The following is a 27046-nucleotide window of genomic DNA, read 5'->3' as shown; positions in this document are numbered from 1 at the left end:
ACTAACTATCATCCTCTGTGGATTCATTATCTTAGTCACATTTGTGTCCCCAACACCTAGCCCAGGAGCACAGAGCAGGTGCTCATAATTAAAAATAACCTCCCAGGGTGCCTGAGTGGCTCAGTCATTAAGCGTTTGCCTTCAGCTCAGGTCATGATCCCAGGGTCCTGGGATGGAGCCCTGCATCAGGCTCCCTGCTCAGCAGGAAGCCTGCTTCTCCTTCTCCCACTCCCCCTGCTTGTGTTCCCTCTCTCTCTGTGTGTCTCTCTCTGTCAAATAAATAAATAAAATCTTAAAAATAAAAATAGCCTCCCTCCCCTGGCTTATGAGGCCCTCAGTGATCTAATCCTTCCCATTTCTACCTGCCTTCCACACCCACTCAGCTCACTTCTCCTGCCTTTGCCCTGATCCTCTATGTTCCTAGCACACTGGCCTTTATTCTGTACCTTAATCAAGCCAAGTTTTGTCTGGCCTTCAGCCTTTGTTCTCAGTGCTTTCTCTGACCAAAGCACTCTTCCTTCAGATCCTTGCATGGCTGGCTCCTTCCTGCTGGACATTCCTGTTCTAGATCAAATGTCATCCTCTCAGAGGCACCTTCCCTGCCCACCCAACTGAAGAAGTCCCCCAGTCATACTTGTCTCATCACCCCATTTTCCCTTTATCACATACTTCTTTAAAAAACAAATGTTTCCTGGGAGGGCAGGTGGGGTTATGGACATTGGGGAGGGTATGTGCTATGGTGAATGCTGTGAAGTGTGTATACCTGGCGATTCACAGACCTGTACCCCTGGGGATAAAAATATATTATATGTTTATAAAAAAATACAAAATTAAAAAAACATTAAAAAAATAAAAAATAAATAAATAAATGTTTCTTGTCTGTCTCTCCCCAGGGAACATAAGCTCATGAGATGAGAGATCTTTATAAGTTTAGCTCAGTAATTCTTAACCAGGGTGGATTTTTGCCCGCCAAGGTCAATTTGGCAACATCTGAAGACATTCGGGGCTCTCACACTGGGCAGGAGCTACTGGCATCTAGTGAATAGAGACCAGGAATACTGCTAAACATTCTGCGAGGCCCAACACAAGACAAAGAATCATCTGGCCCCAAGCAACAATAGTGCCGAGGTTGGAGAGATCCTGGTCTAGCTCATCTCCGATGCCCCAGTGCCTGGACCAGTGCCTGGCAAATCTTACGCAGTTCAAACATTTTTGTGGGATGAACAAACGAAATGTTTGAATTAAATGTTGGATTTAATTTTAAAGCCCCAAAAGTCCTTAGAGAACAATTAAACCACACGTTTTCATACTCTGCTTCTGGAAGCCTCAGGCTATGGAGCAGAGTCTCCGAAATTCTGTACAGCAAGAAGAATTTCCAGCTAAATGCTGACAACGTAAATTTTGTGAGTATGGTCTGTTTTATATATTGGGGTCTCAACTGTCTGGCAAGTTGCACTGCTTAAAAAAATTATTCCAGACCAGCCCCCTTATTTCACTGAGCTGGAAGACGGCATCCAAAGAAGCCTGTAGTTCCTCCATATTACACAGAGAGGAGCGCCTGGGTGGCTCAGTCAGTGCAGCATCTGCCTTCAGCTCAGGTCATGAGTCCGGGGTCCGGGGATCGAGCCCCGAATTGGGCTCCCTGCTCAGTGGGGAGCCTGATTCTCCCTCTCCGTTTGCCTGCTGCTCTGCCTACTTGTTCTCTCTCTCTCTCCCTCTCTGTCAAATTAAAAAAAAAAAAAAAAAAAACCTACACAGAGAGCCAGGCCTGGGTCTCCTGAGTGCCTGGCTGGTCTTGGTCACACACTGGCCAGAGCTCTGTGATTCTCCAAAGACACAATTCAGGAGCAAGAAGGTGTGACCTTTAACAGTTCCAGGCCTTCTGAGCCATATTGGGCGGGTTTTCATCCTGGTTCTGCTTCCAACCAATTGTGTGGCCTTGGAAAAGCCACTCACCTCTTGGAGCTTTAGTTTCCTCCTGCGGACCTAGAAAATAGAGATCATAATAGTACTTCCATTAAAGGGTTGCAATGCAGGTTGAAAAAGTTAATATGTGAAAAATGTTTAGAAGACTGTCTAGCACGTGCGAACAGCTTATAGGTCAGGTGAGTGACCAGCTCCTCCCAGTTTGCCTGAGATTTTTCTGGTGTTAGCACTAAGAGCCCTGTGTCCCAAGAAACCACTCCATCTAACCAAAGCGGAACAGTTGGGCATCCCAGCTGCATGTGCATGTTTGATTTTTTGAAAAAACTGTCGACATTAATGTTCAGTAACTGCCTATATTCATATCATTTGGCTTTTGTTACTAAGTACTTTTCGTTACTCAGTACATTTCATATAATGAGCATGAGAGAAAGGGTTACTGACAAATCAATTACACAGATAGCCTACTTTCTTCTTCTTCTTTTTTTTATTTTTTTCTGGAGTGTTCCCCTTGCCACATATGGTAATATGATAGTGACTTTTTGCATTGCTTTATGGGAGTGATTTTTCTGGGTAGTATTTTTTTCAACACTTTAATATTATCCCCATTTTTTTCCAGTTTTATGGAGCTGTAATTGACATACAACACTCTACAAATTTAAGCTGTACAGCATACTGATTTGACTTCACTTGCTTTCTAATAATGAAGTAAATGAACCTCTTGGTTTTTTTCTATCAATTCATGCAAGGAGGCCCACAGTACATCTACTTAGAAAGCACTGTTATAGCCTTTAGTTTGTTACCAGATGTCCTCAAAGAAGAGAATTTTGTTTCTTTTTTACAAAAGCCCATATTTCCAACACTTTACGGCTTCAATTAAACTTTCCCCAGTAACGCGGAATCTTGGAACTAGGAAGCAGTTTATATTTATTTAGTCACAACTCGGCTATTTCCCAGATGGGAAAACTGAGTCCGGAGAAGCCTTTTCTGAGGTCACACACTAGTAAAGGATGACTCTGGGGCTCAGACCCAGGGTTCAACTGCTGGGCCAGGGTGCTCTCAGAGGTTCTCAAACGGGGTTCCCCACCCAGTGGCAAGTTTCACAAAGGAGTGGAGTGGTGAGGGAGTGGGAGGGGACCTGCGCCACTCGGCCACCCCACCCCTCCTCCTCCTGTCACAGAAGCTCCACTTTTAGCATTTGTACACTGAGCTCCAGCTTCAGTAACCTCTGCAAAAGGGTTCATGTGCTGAAAAAAAAGTTTTTTGAAAGCTGCTCAAGTATATCATAAGATTGACATATTTTCTTCTCTGGAAAATGTGCTCCCATGGAGAAAACTTCACTACTTCTTTGAACCACATTTTTCCTTCTCTAATAGATTTTACATGGTTGGAAAAAATGGGTGCCTGGTCCCTTAAAAGCCAGCAGTTAAAATGAAAGGCTCATTCACTCCCCGGAACAAGCTGAGCCTGGTGAGTCAGGGCATTGGTAACAACTAGCCCAGATGTATAATCTCATGTCACTTAGGAAAATGCTGCCATTAGGGATCACATGATAGAACCTTAGAGTAAGGGTCCGGGAGGGCCCAAAGATGGACAGTCCCCAGGAAGCAGGACAGACGTGGACAAATTGCAGTGAGACCATCTAGAAGGCAGCCCCGGGGCTCTGGACAGGGGCACGAGCTGGTCCTGGTGAGTTGTGTTTCTCCCCACCCCCTCTACTATGATTTTAAGCTGAAACAGACAAAATCCAAAGCCAGGAAAACATCCTGGGTTGACCCCCATCCCCTTCCCAAGTGGAAGAAAGACAACAAGAAATGGCAAAGTGCACAACCTTTGTCCAGAGAGATTCTGGCTTAAAGAAAGGGCGAGGAGGCATCAGCTGATTCCCCATAGCAGAGGTGAAGCTCAAACTTGACACTCAGCAAGTCTAGGTTTGATTTCCAGCTCAGCCACTCAATAGCTGTGCAACCTCAGAAGAGTTACCTCACCTCTCTGAGCATCCTTTCCTCATTGGTAAAATATAGATTGTAATGGCACCTAGCTTTTAGGGGCAGTGAAGGATTAGGCAAAGGGGAGGGCTCTGCTCCTTACTGTGCTTCTGTGCCAAAGAAATAGTCATAGCCATTGTTTACTAAGCACCTACTAAGTACACGGTGTATGGATCCGAGAGTCTGAGCCCCACGCCACTGAGCTGTGTGGCTTCTCGGGGATTCTACCAGATACTGGGGTAGTTTAGAGTAGGGCTGTCACCATCGTATTTGGAGCCAAAATAGTTTGGAACCAGAACATCCTGGGAGACTCAGAGTTCACCAGTCTTTGCCATAGGTTACTGTGTTTGGCCAGCCCGCCCCACACAGTAAGGGCTCAAGAAAAATTTGTTGAATGAGTGACTCAGTGATGGAAGAAATTAATGAAAGACCGAATGTTGATAAATGTCTCCTACTGGGTGGAGAGAGATTTAAAAAGAACTCAGGAATTCATGAACATAAGGTTGAATGAAATAAGCCAGATACAGGAGAATGTTCTGTGTGATGACATTTGTATGAAGTTCTAGAATGGAAAAGATAAATCTGTGATGATGGGAGTCAGAATCTTGGTTACCTGGAGCTGGAGGGAAGAGAAAATGGCAGAGCTGGGGTTTGAACTAGGGCCCCTGCCAGCTAAGCCTAGGCCTACATTCTTTTTTTTTTTTTTTTTAGATTTATTTATTTATTTTAGGGAGAGAGAGCGCACCCCGCGCACCTGAGAGTGGGGAGGGGCAGAGGGAGAGGGAGAGGATCTCAAGCAGACTCTGGGCAGAGCCGTGGAGCCCAGTGCTGGGCTCAATCCCACAACCCTGAGATCATGACCTGAGCTGAAACCAAAGGTGCCATGCTTAACTGACTGAGCCACCAAGGCGCCCCCTAAGCCCACATTCTTAACCCCTTAGCCTAACTGCTGCTCAGGAGCCACATAGCCTAGTTTCCCATCAAATCGTGCAAGCTCCTTGATAGCCCCTGCCAAATGCTAGCCAGGCTCCACTTGCATGCCTCCAGTGACAAGAGAGCTCATTACTTAACACTTGCAAAGGACAGGCTTTGGGAGGAAGGGTTCTAGTCCCTCTACCAGGCTCTGCTTTCTCCAGCTTGACCTCAGGTATCTTGTAACTGCCCTACCTTGGGGATTTTTATCCAGGAGTGGCCCTTCTCCTCCTTGTCCAGTACCTCAACCCCCAACCATCAACCATCACCCAGTCCAGTGGGCAGGCGATATTTTTGTAGCAGATTCTCTTTCTCACCATTCTCTCTGTTCCTTTGAAGAGAAGGTAGGAGTGTCATGGAGGATGATTTGGCAACAGTTCAACAAATGTAAAACATACACACTCTGTGACCCAGCCATTTCTCTTCTTTCACACACACCTAAAGATGGATGGGTGAAGAAGTTCTGAACAGCAGGTTTATGAGCATAAAACCTCGAAAACAATCTAAAGGTCCATTAATAGGGGTGCCTGGGTGGCTCAGTGGGTTGGGCCTCTGCCTTCGGCTCAGGTCATGATCTCAGGGTCCTGGGATCGAGCCCCACATCGGGATCTCTGCTCAGCGGGGAACCTGCATCCCCCCTCTCTCTGTCTGCCTCTCTGCCTACCTGTGATATCCCTCTCTCTCAAATAAATAAAATCTTTAAAAAAATAAAAAAAAATAATAAATGTCCATTAACAGAGGACTGGTTACATCCAAGTGCATCCTTCTAGTGGAGGATACCACAGCAGTTTAAAGGGTTAGGATTGAGGTTATCCGCCCAAGAGAACACACAAAGACTTGTAGGTAAACATTCACAGCAATATCATTCCCAGTAACCCCAAACTGGACACGCTCTTAGGGTCCACCAACTGGCAAACAATTAAACAAGATGTAGCATATCTAGAAAATAGAATATTAGCAAGAAAACCTCTAAATAGTTATGCTAAGTGAAGGAGTCAGATGTAAAAGAACAGATTGTATGATTCCATTTATAGGAAATGTCCAGAAGAAGCAAATCTATGGAGACAGAAAGATCAGTGGTTGCCTGTGGCTGAGCAATGGGCTGGCAAATGGGCCTAAGGGCACTTGTTGAGGGGTAGGGAGTGTGTGGAAATGTTCTAACCCCTTAGCCAAACTGCTGCTCTGGAGACACATAGCCCAGTTTCCTATCAGATTTTGAGAGCTCCTTGATAGTCCCTGCCAAATGGCTGGCCAGGCTCCCCTTGAATACCTCCAGTGACAGAGAGCTTATTACCAAATGGCATGGCAATAGATATTCACAAGTCATTGACCTATACCCTCACAACATATGAATTTTATAGTATGTGAATTATACCTCAATCAAACTGTTTTAAAAAAGAAGCTGATATAGCAAGAGGGATATAAGACATTAAGAAAAAAAGAGTGAGATGCCCATCTATGCAATTTTCATGTAGGTAGGAAATAAATCCTATGAAAACCCTCCCATATGAACACAAATACATGTATAAATAAAGGGAGCAACTCCTGTCTTCAAAGCACCATTCCAAACTTTTTTTTTAAGATTTTATTTATTTATTTGAGAGAGAGAGAGACAGAGAGAGGATAAGAGGGGAGAAGGTCAGAGGGAGAAACAGATGCCCTGCAGAGCTGAAGCCTGATGTGGGACTTGATCCTAGGACTCTAGGATTATGACCTGAGCCAAAGGCAGGAGCTTAACCAACTGAGCCACCCAGGCGCCCACCACTCCAAACTTCTGACAATCGATATTTCTGGGGAGGAGCATAAGAATGGGGAGCAAGTGAGGGGGACTTTAATTTTACCATGGAAATTGATACCTTGGGTAATTTTTCTAATTAAAAAAAAAAAAACAACAAAAAACAACAAAACAAAAAACAAGCAAGCCTTCAAGGAAAAAAAGAAGCTATGCAAAAGAGCATAGAAGTCTGCAGTCCATCTGCCAGCCCTTTTACAATGACTGGGCCCATGGATTTAGGAAATTGGCATTTGTAAGCAATAAATTGGATGTGTCTAAACTTAAGAAGGACTTCAGGAATGATCTAGTCCTGTTCCTCTGCTCTGTAGGTGGAGAAACTGAGGCCCAGGGAGGGAATGGGGCCCATCCAACACCAGAGCTCGCTGGGCTTGGGCCCGGGCTGCCGGGCTGAAGTCCAGGCCCCGGACGAAGCTCCCAGCTCTGCCCCCGCACTGTACTCTGCGCAAATTGTTTCGTGTCTCCAGGAAGGGGGAGTTTATAAATTTGGCCACATTTTGGAACAACAGAGCCATAAATGGACATGCCTGCCGGAGGCTGGGAGGTACCTGACCTTTGAGGCTGGGGGTGGGGAGGGGAAGGGAGAACCGGGCCGGGAGCCTCCGCCGTGGCCCAGATGCTTGCTTACATCCAGGGGAAAAGAAAACTGGAGAAAGGAGCTAGTCCAGTGGGAGGCTGCAGATGAAGCCAGTCAGCATGAAGGGCCACATGGACCTGGTTCAAATAAATGCCCGTTTTGCCTCTGCTCCTGTCTGGCCTCCTTTGCTTCTCAGGGCCTCCATGGTCACCAAACCCAGCAAATGATGAGAATGTTTGGAAAGGTTGTAAAAATGCAGGTGCCCAGGCCCCAACTCCTGGGAGAGGGCCTCTCCCAGAATCAGACTCTCCCAGGCTGGGTTCCAGGCAACTGTATTTTCCAGAACCTTCTCGTGGTAGTCGGCATCATTGGAGACTGAATTCTGGAGCCAGGGATACCCAGGATCTTAAAACAGGCTTCTCAAAATCATTACTTTTCTTTGACTTCGTTGTCCCTAAACGAAAACCCAGACTGAACAGCTTCGCTCCCACCGCACCTCAGCCATTCACATTCATCCCTCCATTGCTTCTGCAAACAAAATGGAGTGTCCCCACTGCAGCCCCAGATAAAACCACATCTCTGTCTGCCCTGGCAGTCCCAAGTGGGAATAAATTAAATTCCATACTCCATGGCTCTCTTCCTTTTCTAAACATATTCATGTTCGCACTTTCCAAGCCAGACAGTTCTTTCAAGTTGGACAGTCCTCCGTCCCATCTGGCTTCTCTTTTGATGGAAAACCCACCTCAAATTCCCTCTGCCACAAAGCTTTCCTGCTGTTCTCCGCACTGTCCCCCTCCCCCAGGACCCAATCACCACCTACTCAGGGTTCTACCCTCCAAATGAATGAGCAAATGAGTGGAGCTCCTGACTGACTGATTGACCTCCTGGCCCTAGCACACGGTTTGTAACCAATAATGACGTGTGTTGCAATTCAGTAAAAACCAGATTCTCAGAGCTAACTCTGATGTGAATGCAACTACTGCTGAAAAATATTCAGTCAATCAACAAACGTTTACTGAGTACCTACTATGCACAGGGCACATGTAAACAAGCCAGACCAGTCCAGGTGGGGTTAAGTGCACTGAGGAGTGTTTAAGAGAGAAGATCTGAGGGATGCTGTTTCAGAGAGGGTGCTCAGGGAGCCCCTTGAAGGCATTTGAACAAGGACAGAGCTGGCCTGGAAGGGGTGACCTGTTTCAGATTTGAGAAAAGCTCTTAGGCCTCTAGGTGGTACGTGGAGGTGGGGTGGGGACTGTGGCCAGAGCCAGTGATGTGATTAACAGCGGTGTGGAGAGGCGGGGCCCAGCCACAGAAAGACAGATACCACAGCGGGGCCTGCAGCTTGGGTGGGACCGCTGCTCTTCCAAACCGTAGATTCTTTGATTCTCTGACCTTATCTACATTTTAAATTCACACACACACAAATACACACATGCAATTAGAGAAAACAAAACCCTTCAGAGCCTCAGAAGTTGACTAAAGCCCACAGGGTTGTTTGTTTTTCTTTAAAATATATTTTCCCACTGAATCTTCAGCTTTGTGTTTCCAGCAGCTGGCATCCAGCCAAGGGGACAAGTTAGTTGAGACAAACAGGCTTCCGTCCCTCTGTCATTGTCCTCTGGCTCGCAGCTCGTGGCTGCTAAGAGGGTCATTTCCTGAGGCCTCTGCAGGGCTAGGAGGGTGAGGTGCGGGGGGCCAGGCCTTCCCACGGATGCAGCTGGGTCAGCTGCATTTCCCGAGAGGACACTGCTCCCGGGGAGGGGGTGGGGCAGGCTAAAGTAGACCCAGAGGTCAGGCAAGCAGCTCTGGCCCCAACACTTCATTAGTTAAGTCCATTACTTGACGTTTAACAAAACAGTGGGGGTAAGGTTCCCAGGCTAGCCCACAAGAAGAGCCTGTGGCTCTATATTGGAGAGACATTTGTGTAGGATGAGAGGAACTCAGCCCAAGAAAGGGTCTAGGCCACCTGATTTCAAGTCTTTACCAGATTCAGGCTGGGTGACCTGGGAATCAGGTGAGGCTGGGCTATGACCAGGACACAGCAAAGCCCCTCCTCCACTGGGAACAGCAAGGGACCCTGGGACTCTGGGACGCAGGACTCCAGGCGTGGGGCCCACTGCACTCCACGACTACATGACTATCCAAGCTGCACATTCTAGGTTCAGCCCCTCCTGGTTACAGTCTGGTTTCTTAAACTGATGCTTTGCCTCAGGGAGACGGGGGAGGGTGCCAAGGCTGCATCTGGCCCAAATCCCTCAACTACCTCCCACAACTCCACGAATCTTGTGTCAGGATCATGCACCTTCCTCTCACACCACTCTTCCTTGCTTGTTACCTCCAGGAGCACTAACTTGCTTTGGGTTCCTCTTTCCAGCCCCTTGGCCTTTGCCCATGCAGTTAAAGTAAGAAAAAGCCCAATATGGGGAGGGTTTGGGTTTTGGTTTTGGGTTTTTTTTGCCCACGTCTGGAGGAGGCACACAGCCCTCCCCTTTGGGCTGTGTGCCTCCTCCAGACGTGGGCAAAAAAAATAAAAAATTTAAAAAAAAAAAGCCTTCTTCATTATCTGGGATCAGCAAGCACACTTCTAACTACAAGGAAGGCTGGGAAATGTGGTCTAGCAGAGTGTCAAAGAGGAAAGTGGCTCTTCAACGAGAAGAAAGGGGTGATGGAGGAAAAAGCCCCCGTGATTGTGGTGTACACACCCTTCACATCCTCCCACAGGGAGGGAGACACACATCTCTTGGGCCTGTGTCCACCTTTTCCTGTGAATGTAAAACCAATTAGCAGTCAACTCCTGGAACAGACACTGCCCGTGTGCCACTGACAAACACCTCTCCCCACCACAGCTGCTATGAATCCTATAACTGCCTGACAGCGTGAGTCTAGCCTCAGATGTGCACTTCTGCCTAAGCGTGAGCAAGCTGTTAGTGCTGAGACATGGCACCCCCAGAAGAGTCCTGGACCATTGAAGGGTGGAAAATCGGTAGATAGCGCACCTGGGTGGCTCAGTCGGTTAAGCGTCTGCCTTCGGCTCGGGTCACAATCCCAGAATCCCGGGATCGACCCCCACTCACTGGGGGTCTGCTTGTCCCTCTGACTGCTGCTCTCCCTGCTTGTGCTCTTTGTCTCCATCGAATAAATAAATAAAATTTTTAAAGAAAGAAAATTGGTGGATAGACACCCCCAGTTGGTTGGGATGACTGAGGTATGCTCCGACACTGTCGGAGGTCCCTAGGAGGGCTGAGGTCTGGTTGTCCAACCCAGTAATACCTTGACAATGCTTCCCTTACTGGCTGACTTCCATTCCCTGTCTCACTTCCCCACCCCCCTGCAGGAATTCACTTCTCAGAAAGATGACTGAAACTTAGTTGTCTTAGGGTCTGCTTCTGGGGGAACCCAAACCAAGGCAGCCCCCCAAGCATAGGAACAATGACCCATACCCTCCTCCACTATCCTGTCTAGACTTATGCTTCATGGGTGCACAGTAATCCTTCTAAATTACTTTTAGAAACACACAAAACACATGTCAATGGATTGGTCCTCTTGGCCAGGGCATCGAGGCCAGGAAGAGGACCTCAAACACTTGAAAATAAGCATCGGAGGATTTATCTGCTCATTCTGTTTCTTTCCCACACACAGGAAATTCTGGGCAGGCAGAGCTTCCTGACCCAGGGTCGGGGAAGCTGGCAGCACTGGGTGAAGACCCCTCCTTGTCAGGAGAGGAAATGTTTGGGTGGTGGTTTGAGGGGACTGGTGTTCCGTCCCTCCCTGCTGGAAAAAGGGAAAGTTCAGAGTTCTGCATTCTAGTCCTCTCTCTGCCACTAGCTCGCTGCATCACTCTGGGCTGTTTTTGGGCCATGGTATTCCCATCTATACAGGTGAAATAACAGTGCATCACGTTAGCTATGAATTGCCACCTCCTGCATCTCTTCTGAACTCAGATCCAGGCCTGGCACATATTTTACTGGTGAAAACTAAAAGATTCAGGAAGTTGAAGCATACAAGTATTTTGGGTATTTTAGAAACCAGTACTAGCAACAATTAAGAAGAGTTAGATTTGTCCTGTTGATAGAATTTTCCATGAAAAAATACTCTGAAATATATATTTTTCTGAATAAACTGGCATTCACTAGCAACTTTCCTCTTTTCCTTTTTCCGGGCTTGCTCTTTCCCCACTTTACAGCCCATGTTGCTTGGCCAATTGGATCAATTTGCTCTCTTTCTCTTAAAACTCACTTACAGATAAGCGGGGCCTCCCACAGTGCTTTGTACAATAGCAAATGACTGATTATTGAACTAAATTTGATTTCTAGGCAACAATAGCAAATAGTCAATAGCAAATGACTGATTGTTGAACTAAAGTTGATTTCTAGGCAACTCTGTCTGGGAAGACACCTTAGGAATGCTCGTTAGAATTGTGTCTAAAGTAAAAGCTAAAAGGCTGTGAGTAAAGGCCAGGGACCACTTGCCTAAGAGAAAGGTGTTTGTTATGGACATGGTGCGATTGGTTTTGGTGTTCAGTTGGCCTTTCAGCTTCATTTCAGATTGTAGATAAATGAAGTCATTGCACAAGTTACTCCAGTTCAGTGAGATGCTATTGTGCACGCTGATTGTATTGGTTAGGAACACGTGAAGCGGCAAGTTGCAGGATACAGTAGCTTAAACCATAAGCACACTGAGTGTTTGCTTGGCGACAAAACTGACACAGGTGGTCACCGAATTAGTCCACCTGCTTAATGATGTTATAAAAGACACAAGTGTGGGGCACATGGGTGGCTCAGTCCGTTGAACAGTTGACTCTTAATTTCTGTTCAGATCACGATCTCAGGATCCTGAAATCAAGCCCCACGTTGGGTTTCATAGTCAGCACGGGGCCTGCTTGGGTTTCTTGCCCTCTGCTCCTGCCCCAACTCATGCATGCATGCACTCTCTCTCTCCAAAATAAATAAATAAATATTTCTCTTCTTTTGAGATTGTATTTCTTTATTTGACAGAGAAAGAACAAAGTAGGGGGAGCAGCAGAGGGAGAGGAAGAAGCAGGCTCCATTGAGCAGGGAGCCCAATGCACGGCTCGATCCCAGGGCCCTGGGATCATGACCTGAGCCGAAGGCAGATGTCTAACTGACTGAACCACCCAGATGCCCCAATAAATAAGTCTTTTTAAAAAATAAGTAAAAATAGGGGTGCCTGAGTGGCTCAGTCATTAAGCGTCTATCTTCAGCTCAGGTCATGATCTCAGGGTCATGGAATCGAGCCCCACAGCAGGATCCTTGCTCTGCGAGAAGCCTGCTTCTCTCTCTCCCATTCTCCCTGCTTGTATTCCCTCTCTCCCTGTCTCTCTGTGTCAAATATATAAATTAAAAAATCTTAATAAAAATAAAAATAATCAAATTTAAAATAAGTAAAAATAAATAAAAGAGGTGCTTTCTACTTTTTCACTCCTGTATCCTTATTTTCAGTGCCTCCAGGTCCCCAGATGGCAGTCACTTCTTGAAGTATCATCCTTGTTCAAGGAGGGTGATACCCCTCAGCTCTCTTCTCCTTTCTGATCCTTTTATGAAGAAAGCTTCCTGGAAGCACCCCAGCAGAGTTTCCCTTATATTGTTCTACTCAAAACTAGGTCACATGACCATTCGTGTTAGTTACACATTGTTGGGAAACAAATTACCCAAAACCCAGTTGCTTAACACAGCAATAAACATTTTACTATCTCTGGGTTACTGTGGGTCAGCTAGAGATAGCGTAGTTAGGTGGCTCTGGGTCAGGATCTCTCAGGGGTGATTTGTGTCTGAGTCTTAATTTATCAAGATGACTACATGATGTGGCGCCTGGGTGGCTCAGTGGGTTAAAGCCTCTACCTTCGGCTCAGGTCATGATCCCAGGGTTCTGGGATTGAGCCCCGAATCGGGCTCTCTGCTCAGCAGGGAGCCTGCTTCCCCCCACCCCGCCTGCCTCTCTGCCTCAAATAAATAAATAAAATCTTAAAAAAAAAAAAAAAGATGACTACATGACAACATGGAAAGTCCAATGCCACCAAAAGCAAAGTTTACCACTACTCACCATCTTCCAAGAGACAAGAGGCACCGCATGCCACACAGAAAGCATCACTGTCAGCCAGAAGACAAAAAGAAGCAAGAGAAGGCCAAGGCCACAACCTTCATTGGGTTTTCTGTGGGAAAAGTAGGGCAGGGCAGGGTAATGTTTGGATAGTCTAGATAATTCCATCGGACTTTAGGGCACAGGGGCTGTCCCTAGATGCCTAGTACTTGGCACTAGAATGATCTAGGTCAAGGGAAATATTGGCTTGGTGTGTGAGTTAGATAAGGAGATGGCTGGGGGTAAGGACCCAGAATTAATTAGTCTGTTTGTATATGAAAGGTGAGTTCACCAACAGCTTGTTCACTGTCTCTAGGAATTAGCTAGCCCTAACCGGGAGGGACAGTCTTTCCCCAGCCAGCAAGGCTCTCCTAAGACACTTAAACATCGTAAAATAGAGAAAATTAAAAATATGATTACTACAGGAACGCCTTGCTGGCTCAGTCAGTAGAGTATGCAACTCTTTTTTTTTTTTTTTTAAAGATTTTATTTATTTGATGGGCGCCTGGGTGGCTCAGTGGGTTGAGCCGCTGCCTTCGGCTCAGGTCGTGATCTCAGGGTCCTGGGATCGAGTCCCGCATCGGGCTCTCTGCTCAGCAGGGAGCCTGCTTCCCTCTCTCTCTCTCTCTCTCTCTCTCTGCCTGCCTCTCTGTCTACTTGTGATCTCTCTCTGTCAAATAAATAAATAGAATCTTTAAAAAAAAAAAAAAAAAAAAAAAAAAAAAATAAAGATTTTATTTATTTGACAGAGCGAGATCACAAGTAGGCAGGCAGAGAGAGAGAGGAAGAAGCAGGTTCCCTGCCAAGCAGAGAGCCCGATGCGGGACTCGATCCCAGGACCCTGAGATCATGACCTGAGCCGAAGGCAGAGACTTTAACCCACTGAGCCACCCAGGTGCCCAAAAAAACCCAAAATCTTAAAAAAATATGACTCATGCAAAGATATCTCTGGCTCATGCTGCAGTCAAAATGGTGGCCCACGCTGCAATCATTCAAAGGCTTGACTGGAGCTAAAGCCACTTTTAAGGTTGTCTCACTCACATGCCTGGCATGTTGGTGCTGGCTACTAGCGGGAGGACTTAGCTCCTCCCACGTGGGCTCTCCACAGGCCTGTTGAGTGTCCTCACGATATGGTCACCAGTTTCCTCCACAGTGAGTAATCTACAAAAGTTAGGCAGAAGCGACAATGGTTTTTATGACCTACCCTCAGAAGCTACTCTTTGAAATGAGTCACTAAGTCTAGCCTACATTCAAGGTTGTGGGGATGAGTTTCCACCTTTTCAAAGGAAGGGTGTCAAAAAATTTACAGACATTTTTTTAAAGCCACCAGGTCATTCCTGACTGCAAGGGAGTCTGGGAAGGCACAGGAGAACAAGATTGTCATGACGAGCTTAGACTAATCATGATTGACTCATTGCCTGGGACACACTGCCACCCAGACAACATCAGGGTTCAGTTAACGAGGAAGGAGATGGAAGGCTGACAGGGAGACACTGTATCTGCCACAATGGGAATGATAAAGATGAAAGGGATTGAGGTTGTCAGATGCCTGAATATTGCACGAGACATATTTATACGAAAACATTTTTTGTTGTTTATCTGAAAGTCAAATTCAGTGGGGTGTCTTCTATTTTCATTTGTTATAAATCCAGCACCCCTTGGTGGGAAGTAAGTCTTCAGTCATCATAGAAGGAGGCCAGAGGGGGTGGCACTTCTGAGAAAGGGGGAGATAAAGGAAGCCTGGGATGGCCTGGGCTAAGCTCCTCTGCAGGGCGGGGTGTGCAGGGGAGTGAGGTTGAGGTCTCCTGTGGTCCCAATCTCTCTCCTCTGCTCCCCGGCCACTTCCATATCCACCACCACCACCACTGCCTCCACTCTGATCGCAAAAGATACCTAGGAAGCTCTAACTAGAAGCATCTCTCTTCCCAACACCCTGAAAATCCAACTCACAAAGCTGAAGTGGGGACTGAGGGCAGTATTGCCAAATGCGCATGCGTGGTGTGGGAATTTGGAGTGTCTGCTGTGTGACCTCAGGCAAGGCCCTCTCCTCTCTGGGCCTCCCTTTCCTTGGTTTTATAATGGGCATTGGTCTAAATCTTCTCCAAGGGCCCTTTTACTTGGCCTACATGTCTCCCTCCCAAAAGGAAAAACTACAGGGAACAAAAGGACATGGATGGTTTCTCTCATCCTGTCTCCAAGCCAAATTCAGACAAAAATGTCCAGTGTGACATAGATTTAATATAAACAGTGGTGCACTGATACTCACAAATACCCCAAAAGGAGTCCCAGATAGGCTATTTTTAGCCCTTAAAACACACACACACACACACACACACACACACACACACACACACACTCCAACCCCCCGTTACCCCCCATCCATAAGTTTCTCCAGTTGGATTTTACAAGAAGACAAGAACTCTAGTTAAGAGTACTAATTAAACAGCTCTGACTGTGGGCAGGAGGGAGGCTGGCGCGAATCTTCTCTCTGGGCATGATGTCATCACAATTGTGCATTTCTCATGACCTAAGAATGTGAGTGTGTTTGCACTGCACCGTCGAAGCCGGTGATGCAAGAGCCGCCTGGTAAACAGGCCCCAGACAGGCAGGCAGTGTGAGGAGGAGCCCCATGCGTGCGGAGGCCTGGCCGAGACCCAGGGTGCTCTTAACTCCTTCCTGGCAGAACTGGCTGATGGGCTGCCAAGGTTTGGCTCAGGAGCCTTCTCTACTCAGCCCCTACTTCTCCCCCAGCCAGGGGCCCTGCCCATGACAAGCTCTGAGTTTGGACTCCTGCAATCCTACCAACCAGGGCCTTGGGTGTGTGACTCCGCTGGCCTGTGTCTCAGTTTTCCTGTCAGAGGAAATGGGGAGGTGAATCAGGGCTTCAGTTCCTTGTCCTCAACTCTAACAGTCCACAAAGCCCAGATAACCAAGGGCTTTTCCGTGTATTTGAAAAAAACGCATGTGGAGGTAAAACCCAACCTGAATGGACTGGGGCCTGGGCAGGACCTTTATAAATCCCACTTACTCAATACTCACACTTCTCACTACATCAATATTCATAGATTTGACTGGAGGTGGGTGGGTCCAGTCCCCACTGAGTCACCTTTTAAAGCCCCCAAAATTCTGAGTTCCAAAAACCCGCCCAGCCCCAAGAGTGCTGATCAGGGATTGTGGGCCGGGGGCAGCTGACTCTCACTCATCAGGAGACTTGCTGAGGGACTGACTGCCTTTTGCTGAAAAGTCAGCCCCTGAGCACAGGCTCAATGCTATCCCGGCTGGGTCCCAAGTGGCCAGCTCAGTGCCTGGCACCCAGCAGTCCCCCAAGACCTGCTGAATCAACAGCCAGAGTTACTCTTAGCCCCATAAATGCTGTGGTGGTGATCGTGGGGAAACTGAGGCCTAAGCCTGGATCCTTTCCCACAGGAGTTCTGACTTTCCCCAAAAAAGGTAGCTGCTCACATTTCTCTGCTAGCCCGCTCACAAACAGCTTGGTGACCCCCCTCCGACATTCCAGGCCGGCCTCCTCCCTGGAAGGCTGGTTTGCGGGCATCGAAGAGTTTTCTTTGGCAGAAGGTTCAGCGGATTGAAAACAAGGGAGAGCGTGCAGAAAGCTGGAGGTGGGGAAGGGGTGGTCACGGGGTGGAATGGGGTGCTGAGGGGGGTGTCTAGGGAAGCTGAGATCTGCTGGCTGGCCTGAGACCATGGGCCAGACTCTGGAACGCTTTTGAGGACTGTGACTGTGTCAGTCAGCTCCCATCTTAATTTAAAACTGGAGAATTATCCAGACCTGTGCAGAGCTGCCAGAATGGAAGAGCCCTCTGCAGTGCAGTCTGACTTGCTCCCAGCTGCTGTGGAGCCCCGAGTAAATCCCTTGACCTCTCTGGGCCTTAGGATGGTAAGGTTGGAGAATCCAGCAGAGCAGACCAGAGCTGAGGGTATGGACACAGATCTGAGTCCAGACCCAGTCTCTTCCTCTGACTGGAAAGGGAGTGAGGGCAAGTCACTTTCCCTCTCTGAATCTCAGTTACCTCATCTGTAAAATGGCACCAAGCTATAGGGATGGTGTCCTGCTGGATGAGCTTGGCACACAGTAGCAATAAAGGAATGTTAGTAAATTAGCCTTGGCCTGGTCTGATGTTCTATGTTAAGCACTTAGCACAATAATAATTCATTGTCTGAGCACCCACTGTGTTCCAGGCACTGTGCTAAGTGCTTCTCAAGCATTATTTTATCTCACCCCCCCACCACCTCTCAAATGGGTCCTAGCACTGTCCCCATTTGTCGGAGGAGAAGAGGTTCAGAAAGGTTAAGTCACTCTCCCAAGGCTGCACAGCTAGCGAGGAGCAGAGCTGGGATCTGCTGTACTCTAAACACTTCATACCATGGCTTCAAGAAAGATCTAGCAGCTAATTCCATGCTCTGCTCCTTGAAGCCAGGCCACCCCCTGATGTGGCATGTGACCAGTGCAAGGGCCTCAGTTCCCCCAATTGAACCATAGGGAAGATCCTCCCTGCTCTGCTATCCCCTGTGGGGCTGAGGTGAGGATGCCAGTGACCTTGAGAAGGACTTTGCAGGTTATGAGATGGGACAGACCCTCTCAAAGGCTCAGAAAGGGGAGCCCGGGGAAAGAATTAATCCTCTCTAGCCACTCTGTTAAGTGTCAGCTCCAGTCACAGAGGGGCTGGAGGAGGGAAAGTGAGGGACTGCTGTCTCAGAAAGGCTCTGGGTTAAGGTGACTGACTACTCAGAAGCTAAGAACTGAAGGAGAAGGACACCTGGGTGGCTCAGTCGCTTAAGCATCTGCCTTTGGCTCAGGTCATGACTCCAGGGTCCTGGGTTCGAGTTCTACATCAGGCTCCTTGCTCAGCAGGAAGCCTGCTTCTCCCTCTCCCTCTGCCTATTGCTCCCTCTGCTTGTGCTCTCTCTGTATCTCTGTGTCAAATAAATAACATCTTTTTTTACAATGTTATTAAAAAAACAAAGAACTGAAGAAGTGGTCCCAGTCCTCCCCCCAAGGGCCTGACCTTCATCATGATCTGTCCCTCCATTAGGAGTTGGGTCCTACTGCCTCTGGAGTCCAACAGATGAGGGAAAAGTCTCAGCTCTGCTCCTCTCTGCTGGGCATCCTTGGGACTTCCCTCTCTCAGTGTCAGTCTTCCCAACGTGAGATGGAGGTGATAATAATAGCTTCACCAGGACCATAGTGAAGATAAGCTTTGGGCCATGGATAGTGGTTGAATAATTATCTTCTAGTGCCTGGTCTGCAATCCTCAAGAAGCTTCTAGTCTGCAAGGAGAGACTGGCACATAAAGTGACTACACAGGTCAGAAGGATGGAAGGAAGGAAAGAAGGAAGGACAAAGGGAAGGGAGGGAGGGAGGGAGGGAGGCAGAGATGGATGGATGGATGGATGGATGGATGGATGGATAGATGGATGGACGGATGGATGTGTGGATGGGTGTGATGTGTGGCTCCAGGCCACACAGTCCAGAAGTATCTCTTCCGGATACCTCACACTGGGCACCAAAGAATACACAAGAGCTGGTAAGCTGGCTCAGGTAGAGGGGACTTCATGAGCAAAGGCTTGGAGTTAGCAATTACTGTAGCATGGATGAGACACTGGTCTCACATGTTCTCCTTCAGTAACTTGCTCAACAAGATCCCACAAAGAAGGGGATCTGAACAGAGGCTCTCCCAGAGTCCTCTGGGGCAGAGCCAAGAGGTTGTATCGAGAATAGGGCTCCACGGCCCAGATGAGCAGGCAGGAGCAAGCCCAGCCTGGGGGTCGGGCCTCAGAGGGCCCGATCTGGCCATATTTGGTTTTCAAGGAACTGCGAAGCTTCTTATGGGCTCTGCTGCCCACGCACAGGAGCAAGGCCACCCACAGTTGCTGAGTCAGGCAGGCAGCTGGGGTCAGAAGCAGAGGCCCACAAAGGGGTGACTGTATGGAACACAGTTGTTCAGAGCCTGGCCTCTAGAGTCAAGATGTGGATTCAAATTCTGCCTGACTCCAAGAACTGTGTGACTAGGCCAGCCACATCACCTCTCAGAGAGTCTGTTTCCTTCATGGATAAAACACCAGCAGCAAGGACAAGCACCGTGTCTGAGTTTACTGTGTATCAGTCTGTGCCGAGGGCTCTTCCTGCATTATCTTGTTTCCTTCTAGACATGATAGAGAAGCATTATCATCATACCCAGGAAACACATCACGTGAGACCAGTGTTTCTCATGCAAACCACAGTAATTCCTAATTCCAAGCCTTTGTTTCAGACCCCTCCACCTGGAGCGCCTCTCTCTCCCTAAGCAGCTCTCTGTGCCATTCAGTGCCCAGTGCGACATACTCACTGTGGGACCTGGCTCTCTCCAGACAAGGAACCTGAGGCACAGAAAGGTGAGGTCACCCACAAGTAAGAGATATAACCAAGAATAGCTAGGAAGTACTTAGTGACCTCCCTACCTTTCCATTTCAAAAATTTCATCATTTTCTACTCAAATACTCCCAACTGCCCCTGTAAAACAACTCCTGGCCCCGTCTCTCCCTGCTTCAAGTTTCCAAATTGCTGCCAAAGCCTTACTCAGCCCCTCATAAGAGCCCCATGCAGAGGTAGGCTAGACAGCACCCCCATTTTACAGATGGGAAAACTGAGGCTTGGAGAAAGAAAGCGAGTTGCCTGGGAGTTAGCAACCAGCCAGCAGGGAAAGCAGAGTTGGACTGCAATGCTATCTGACTCCCCTTCCCATGCTCCCTCCCCACCACGGTGAGCTGACCCTCCACGTTCTGAGAGGAGAGTTGCCATCCCTCCTCCCAGTCAAGCTGCCCTTCATTGGACATAAGGATAAAAGAGAAAATTAACCTGAGGTCCAATGGAAAGGAAAGGTCAGATGGGACGAGGGGGGAATTTTGCAAATAGATAAAGAAATCTGGCCTGATTGAAAATCATAAAAGAATGAAGTGAACAAACAAGCTATAACAGTTCTGAATCAGATCATCCCCCTTTGTGACAGGCAGGAGATCAGAGCAGCTCTCTAAACCCATTAGCTCATTTCACTCCTTTCCAAGGTATGCCCTGCCCTAGAGTATCAGGAGCCTGCTGGGAAAGCTAGGCGAGGGCTCTGGCCCAGAGGAGTCATTACCTGACCAGTGCTTCCCAGACTCTGGGATTTGACATCCCAGTGAAGTGTTCTCCCGAAATGAGGCAACATTTGTTATTTGTCAACGAGCACCAAAGAAAAGGAAAAATAAAGCATTGCTTTCTACTGTCACCATAAAATTTAATAAGGACTAATCTCAGAATTTAGCAATTAAAAACAATTACCTTTATAACTCACCACTTCTAGTTTTTTCCCTAGCTGCAGGCCAGTAAAAACTGTATCTCAGTGGGCATTTGGCAATCTCCAGATGAGTGGGAGAAAGAAAACATTTAGGGGAATAATTCAGAGTAGCTATATTCTTTGAGTGTCTTCAGATTGAGAGCTACATAAAACTACCCTGGCTACTTTAATAAAGATTTATTGGGAGGAGATTTTGTTGGGAGATTGGATTCTGGGGATTATGTAGTAGACAGTAGGGTCAACCGACCAACCTACACCTGTTAAGAAGAGAAAACTCCAAAAACGAGCAGAAACGGTCTCTCTCGATCTCAATCTCTGGGCTCTCTGTGTTATTTGTCTTCCCTCGCTAGTGGCAGACAGGGATCCCCCTATGTAGCAGAGAAGGTGACGGCTAACAGCTTCCACGTTTCGTAACTCCCAACACCAGCCTCCACAGACAGACCAATTAACTTCTCAGTTCCGGAGGTGGGAGGGAGGGGTCCAAGAAAGTGTCTGATTGGCCCAACTGAGTCACATGTCCACCCCTGGACCAATCAACTGTGGCTGGGGATGGGTCTGTAAAAACATGGCAGCTCCAAAAAAACAAAAACAAAAACAAAAACAAAACCATGGCAGCTCCTGTCAGAAAGTCGTGGTTGGAATCAGAAGGGGAAAGAAGAGCCAGGCAAGAGGACTAGGTGGAAAATACCATAACTGTCCATCATGGAGATGATAAATACCCTAATAAAGGGCAGATAAAGTATCACTGGAGTTCAGGGGAAGAAGATATAACTCCTAGCTGTGGAGATCGAGAAGACCTTGGAAGACGTGACTTTTGAGCAGAGAATATGTAAAAGGTACAGAGATTCTAAATGCCATCTCAAATCAGAAGAGAAAAAATAAGCACTGGTAGAGGAGACTTTATCATCTGAAGAAGCTACATATTCATGCTTTACTTTGTCAAGATTTGTAGTGTTTTAAAAATTGAGATATAATTTATTTATCATCAAATTCATAAAGTGTTTTATCATGAAATTAGACTTACAGAAGTTTGCAAAAACAAGTTCAGAGTTCTACTAAAATCTTCACCTTCTGTAACCCTCACCTAGCTTCCCGGAATATTAACATCTTACACAACTGTAATACGATGATCAGAACCAGGAAATCAATACTAATATAATAATACTACTAACTAACATACAGACCTTGTTTGAATTTTGCCAATTTTCCTTTGAAGCTAAGTCAGAATCCCACATTGCATTTACTCATGTCTTTTTAGTCTCCTCCAGTCTGTGACGGTTCCTCAAGCTCTCTTTTCACTTATAACCCAGACACTGAAGAGTGCTGGTAAGTCATTTTACAAAATATCCCTCAATTTGGATGTCTGATGTTTTCTCGTGATTAGATAAAGATTATGCATTTTTGGCAAGAATACCACCAAGCAATGTTGTACTCTTCTTAGTACATCATTCAGGGGCTACATTCTGTCAACATGATTATTACTGATGATGTTAACGTCAATCACTTGGTTAAGGCTTCTGCCAACTTTCTCTGTTGTAAAGGGCCCCTTTGTAATTAGCAAGCACCTTGTGGGGAGATACTTAAGACTACACAAAAATATCCATTTCTTGTCATTTAAAACGTGCTTCAAATGCACAGTCTCTACTTGTATTCCACAAACATCCGCTGTACACCCACTAAGCCCTGGTGCGAGAAACATGGCTTGGTTATGTGTTGCTCCATGACCTTGCTAGACCTTAGGATCCTTATCTGTAAAATGGGTATAATTCTATCTAACCACTCAGAGCTGCCAAGGATAAAGGAGGACCACGCTCTCAGCAGTGTTCTACAATGCTAACTAGGACTGTTCATTCTTTTTCCAGGGATCTCAGCTCTGTCATCACCACCACCTGTTATCACGTCTCCATTTCCATCCTGTGTGCATCCATGTCCCCCTGCTTCTATCTGCCCTCTCTGGCTGGACTCCCTCCCTACTTGCCAAGCCTTGCTTGTAATATCATTTAGTAAGTTTTGGAGACCTAAGGTGAGCCCCATAGAGACTGACAACTTCCTTCTCCAATCTGTCTGTCTGTAATTTTGTGAGCTGCCTCGAGGTGCCAAGTGACACCTCACGTCTGTCTCTCATGACAGAAATAAGTAGAAGAAGTAGGAACTGCCTTACTCCAATAATATGTTGGCCTTGAAAAGGAAACTCACACCCCACCAAGTAATGAACAAGCTTGGATAGAGGCTTGCTTCTTACAGAGAGCTCTAACATGGGCATACTTTAAATGAACAACTTCATAATGTGAAAGGATGAGCTCACCCCTGACCCAGCCTCCTAACTCAACAGCACTTCTAATTTGAGAACAGAACTTTAACAAACCAAGAGGGAGGTATAAGTTAAGTAGCAGCTCTCACTAAACTTAGCTGTTACAGTCACTCACTGGGTTGAATTCAACCCGATTTAGAGGCAGAAGCCATCCATGCTTGGCTGTTTCTTTTTGGTCCTTTGTGCGAGATCATTATGAAGATCGAATATGATAAAGGCTAAAGGGCTTTGAAACTCCCCATAGGGCGATATTGGTACTCTCATTCTGTGCCCAAGGGGAGCTTTTAGGAACTGCTTGCGCAGAGCAAAGCAGGACAGTTGAAGGTCCTCAGCTTTGACATCAACCCAAGCTACCCTCTGACTTCTTCCACCAAGCATATGAGTGCCTTGAAATAGAGCCCCCTAAGTAGAAACCCAGCAGCATACAGGGCATCCTCTCTAGGGTCCGAAGTGGCTTCCTCCTTTGACAAGTCACAGGACTAGGTTTCTTTGGCCCATCTCCCACCTGCCCCACTAGCACCTGGGCAGAAATTGGCGGCAGCAGCTCAAGACTGTTCACCTATTTTATTGACCTCTCCCCAGTGGACCCTGGAAAACACCCACCTCCTATAGACCACCAAGGCAACAGCTCTTCTTGAAGGCCTAGGAACCTTCAGGCTTATGAACCATCCTCCTTCTCAGCACCCAGTTGATTCTTGTGGCCACAAACCCAAACTGTAATGTGAACATGAATCTCCCTGAAAATCTTCTTGAAATACAGATTCCGGTTCAATAAGTCTCAGGGGAGGCCTGAGACTCTGTGTTTCCAACAAGTGCCTAGGAAATGCCAAACTGCTGGTCCACCGACCACACTTTGAATGCAGGAAGTGTGTACTTCTTACCAACAGGCTGATCACAAGGAAGTCTGGAAACCAGAAAACAATTTGGACTAAAACAATGAGTCTGCTGTTTCTAGAGTTCTATAATCTTGATACCACTTCTGATGGCCTTCTAATAGTGTCCCTTTTGCTGAGGGTGATCCAGGGAGGTTTCTAATTTTTGCAAAGAACATTTCCTAATACCCAAAAGCATTTTGCCCCTCAAAGTAAGAGCAGGTTAGTTTCAGTCCCCCTCCATACCTTCCAGTCCCAACCACCGCAGCCTGGTTAGACCCACCTGCTTCTCAAATACTTTGAGAGGGGCTTCTGAACATTTACATCTCCTTCAACAATATAAAAGAGGTTTTCAAAAATTACCCTGGGGATTCCTCATTGCCCTCTTAATATTTTTCCAGAAAGAGACCTGAGGTTCCTTTCTGAGCTTCCGTCCCTTGTTCTCCTCCCAGCCCCCTAGCTCTCTATTGTGCATTAATTAACTGATAACAAATTACTCCCTAATTGCAAACCAGTTCACCCATTATGTACAGGCTCTCACCCACACCAGCAACACCAGGTCATGGGCATCCCTCTTCCCTTTGGCAGAGACTGGGGGCGGGGTTTACTTTTCTTGGCCCCACCCCTCCATTATTCACCTGATTGGCCAGGTTCCAGAATCCTGATTGCTTCTTGGTGGAAAGTAGGGCATTCTTTCTTCAAGGTCGAAAATTCCACAGGCCCAGTGGGGGCTTAGGGCAGAACCCCTTCATTGGAGGACTGACTTCACAAGGGAGCAGCTACCCTGGGGGAATCCAGACCCAGGCTGGAGACTACGGTGAAACAAAAATGCAGATTTCCCTGTGAAATTTCCTGATTTTTAAATATCAGCGACAAATTTAAAAAGGTTTTAAAAGCTGTGTAGGGGCTCCTGGGTGGTTCAGTCGGTTAAGCCTCTGCCTTAGGCTCAGGTCATGATCCCGGGGTCCTGGATTTGAGCCTGCTTTGAGCTCTCTGCTCAGCAGGGAGTCAGCTTCTCCCTCTCCCTCTTCTCCTCCCCTGCTTTTGCTCTCTCTCAGTCAAGTAAATAAATACAACCTTTCAAAAATAAAATAAAATAAAAAGCTTTGTGGGCCAGAGACATGTCTGTGGGCAGGACCTGGCCCACCAGGCACTGAGAGGTGCGGTGAGGAGTGGTGAATGCTTAGAGGTAGCCGGGATGGAGAAGAGGAGTCAGGAAGGACTCCGACTACATCCTGGACCCTGGAACACAATTACCCTGGCAAAGATGGGCTCCACGGGCAGGTATCAAGCAGCTATTATATGCAAGGTCTGTGCTAAGTTGGTGGGATGGGTTACAGAGCACACTGTGAGGCTTCACACTCCTCCAAGGCAGGGTGGGAAAATGTTAGGAGACCTGGGTTCTAGTCCTGGCTTGCCCTCCTGTAATTGCTTTGTGTTTGAGTTAGTTCATCAACTCTGGGATTCAGCCGTGTCTGGGATTCAGCACACGGCCCGGGTTGGCAACAGGTTAACTAAATCGTGGGAGGGCAGATTATGAAGGACATTGAGTATCTTGTAGGGAGTTTGGGCTGGATCTGATTGGGGGTAGGAGCCATTGCAGGTTCTTGAGCAGGAGAATGCCCTTCTGAGGAAAGCATTTCAGGAAATGAATCAGACCACCTGTACAGAGAAGAGGGTCACATACCACCCAGGTGTATAAGCAGCTAAAGTTTATGCAAATCAGAGCTTATCACCCCTAGCTCAAGAGCCTTCAGTGGCTCCCTCCAGCCCTCAGTGAAGTCCTTCCTTCTTACCATGGTCCACAGGCAGGAACAACATCACAAGTGTATGATCTGTGCAGTGCCACGGGGTACCACACTTGGTTTAATGCTCTCCTGTCACAATCTTGAAATTCGTAATGATTTTTGAACACGGGGTTTCCTGTTTTCATTTTGCACCAGACCCCACAAATTATATACCCATTATCACTTACAAGGACCCTTTGGCCTGGCTCCTGCTCCCCTCTCCCTTTTCATTCCCACCCGACTCCTCCCTTACCCTTCACACTGCAGTCACATTGGTCCTCCATCAGTTCCTGGAGGTTGTTCCTGCATTTGCACAGCCCATTCCCCCTGCCTGCAACACCACCCCTCACCCCAAGACCAACTCAGTTCTTTGTTCAGCAAATTTCTTCTTATCCTCCAGATCTGACCATAATTATCTCCTGAGAGACACCTTCTCTGACCTCCCAGGATTATCCATTCGAGAAACACATCTTGAAAAATGATTTCAAGAAGGCCCCCAGGACGTTCTCCCATGGTCATGCGGCCCCTCCTTCATGAGCTCACCCGAATCTGTGATGATAACTTTATATGGTGCTCTGTCTGCCGAGTCTGTCTCCCCATCCAGACTGTCAGCTCCACGAGACCTGCCAAGTTTCAGCATATGCTCTTGAACCTCTGGCTGGCTGGCTGCAAGGAGAGGCTCAGAGACGGCTTACATGGGGGAAAAGGAGGGGAAGCCACTTCTTACCCATCTTGGACTTTTCCTCTGTGTGACAGACATTTGCAGAATGCCCGGATCACACACCCAGCAGGGTCTGCTCTGGCTCTGGCCTTTCCCCAGCTGGAGCCCTTCGGGCTCCTCTCGCCCTGCCTCTTTCTCAGCGATGGGATGATCCTAAGGGTGCATTGGGAAGGGGATGTATTTCACAGGGCCACGCTTTAGTCTAAAAGGAGCAATAATGAGGGCATTTCAGACCTCTGTCAGCAGAACACCCATGGGTCTTTGGGGGCTTCATGCTTGTAAAGGTTTGTTGAGTGACTAATAGCCAACCGAGGAAAAGTTTTCCTCTCTTAACCAAGTAAATAAGACCATTCACACCACAAGAGGTGGAGGGAAGGGGTGGAGTTTGCACAAAACATAAAAAATTGTTGACCCTGGCAAGGTAAGATCAGAAGTAGCATCACATCTGTTCAGATAGCTAATACTTATTAAGCAGAGCCCACGTACCAGGATCTAACCTAAGCTCTTGACACACGCGCGTTCCTGAACGCTCACCCCCGACCTTTTGAGGTTGGACCTATTCCTCTCCCCATTTTGTGGATGAGGACATTGAAGCCCAGAGAAACTAAGTAACTCGCCTAATGCCACACAGCGAGGAAGTACCCAGATCTGTCCAACTCCAGATCTGTCCTGA

At 47.3% G+C, this 27046-nt stretch overlaps 2 long non-coding RNA genes across 2 annotated transcripts; one reads left to right on the top strand and one right to left on the bottom strand.

The window, feature by feature from the left end:
* Positions 1–930: 930 nt before the first annotated feature.
* On the bottom strand, positions 931–26270 carry LOC125082019 (uncharacterized). The gene is made up of 3 exons (XR_007121859.1): positions 26196–26270; positions 24504–24677; positions 931–1986 (listed from the first exon to the last, which is right to left on the bottom strand). It is a non-coding gene; the product is annotated as an uncharacterized LOC125082019 (long non-coding RNA).
* On the top strand, positions 21317–22842 carry LOC125082020 (uncharacterized). Its single transcript, XR_007121860.1, has 3 exons — positions 21317–21518; positions 21941–22008; positions 22545–22842. It is a non-coding gene; the product is annotated as an uncharacterized LOC125082020 (long non-coding RNA).
* Positions 26271–27046: the final 776 nt, after the last annotated feature.

This window comes from Lutra lutra, chromosome 12 (assembly GCF_902655055.1).
Source record: "Lutra lutra chromosome 12, mLutLut1.2, whole genome shotgun sequence".
NCBI classification, from domain to species: domain Eukaryota; kingdom Metazoa; phylum Chordata; class Mammalia; order Carnivora; family Mustelidae; genus Lutra; species Lutra lutra.
The sequence above is the reverse complement of the archived record's forward strand: the minus strand, read 5'-3'. Positions and strand labels throughout refer to the sequence as shown.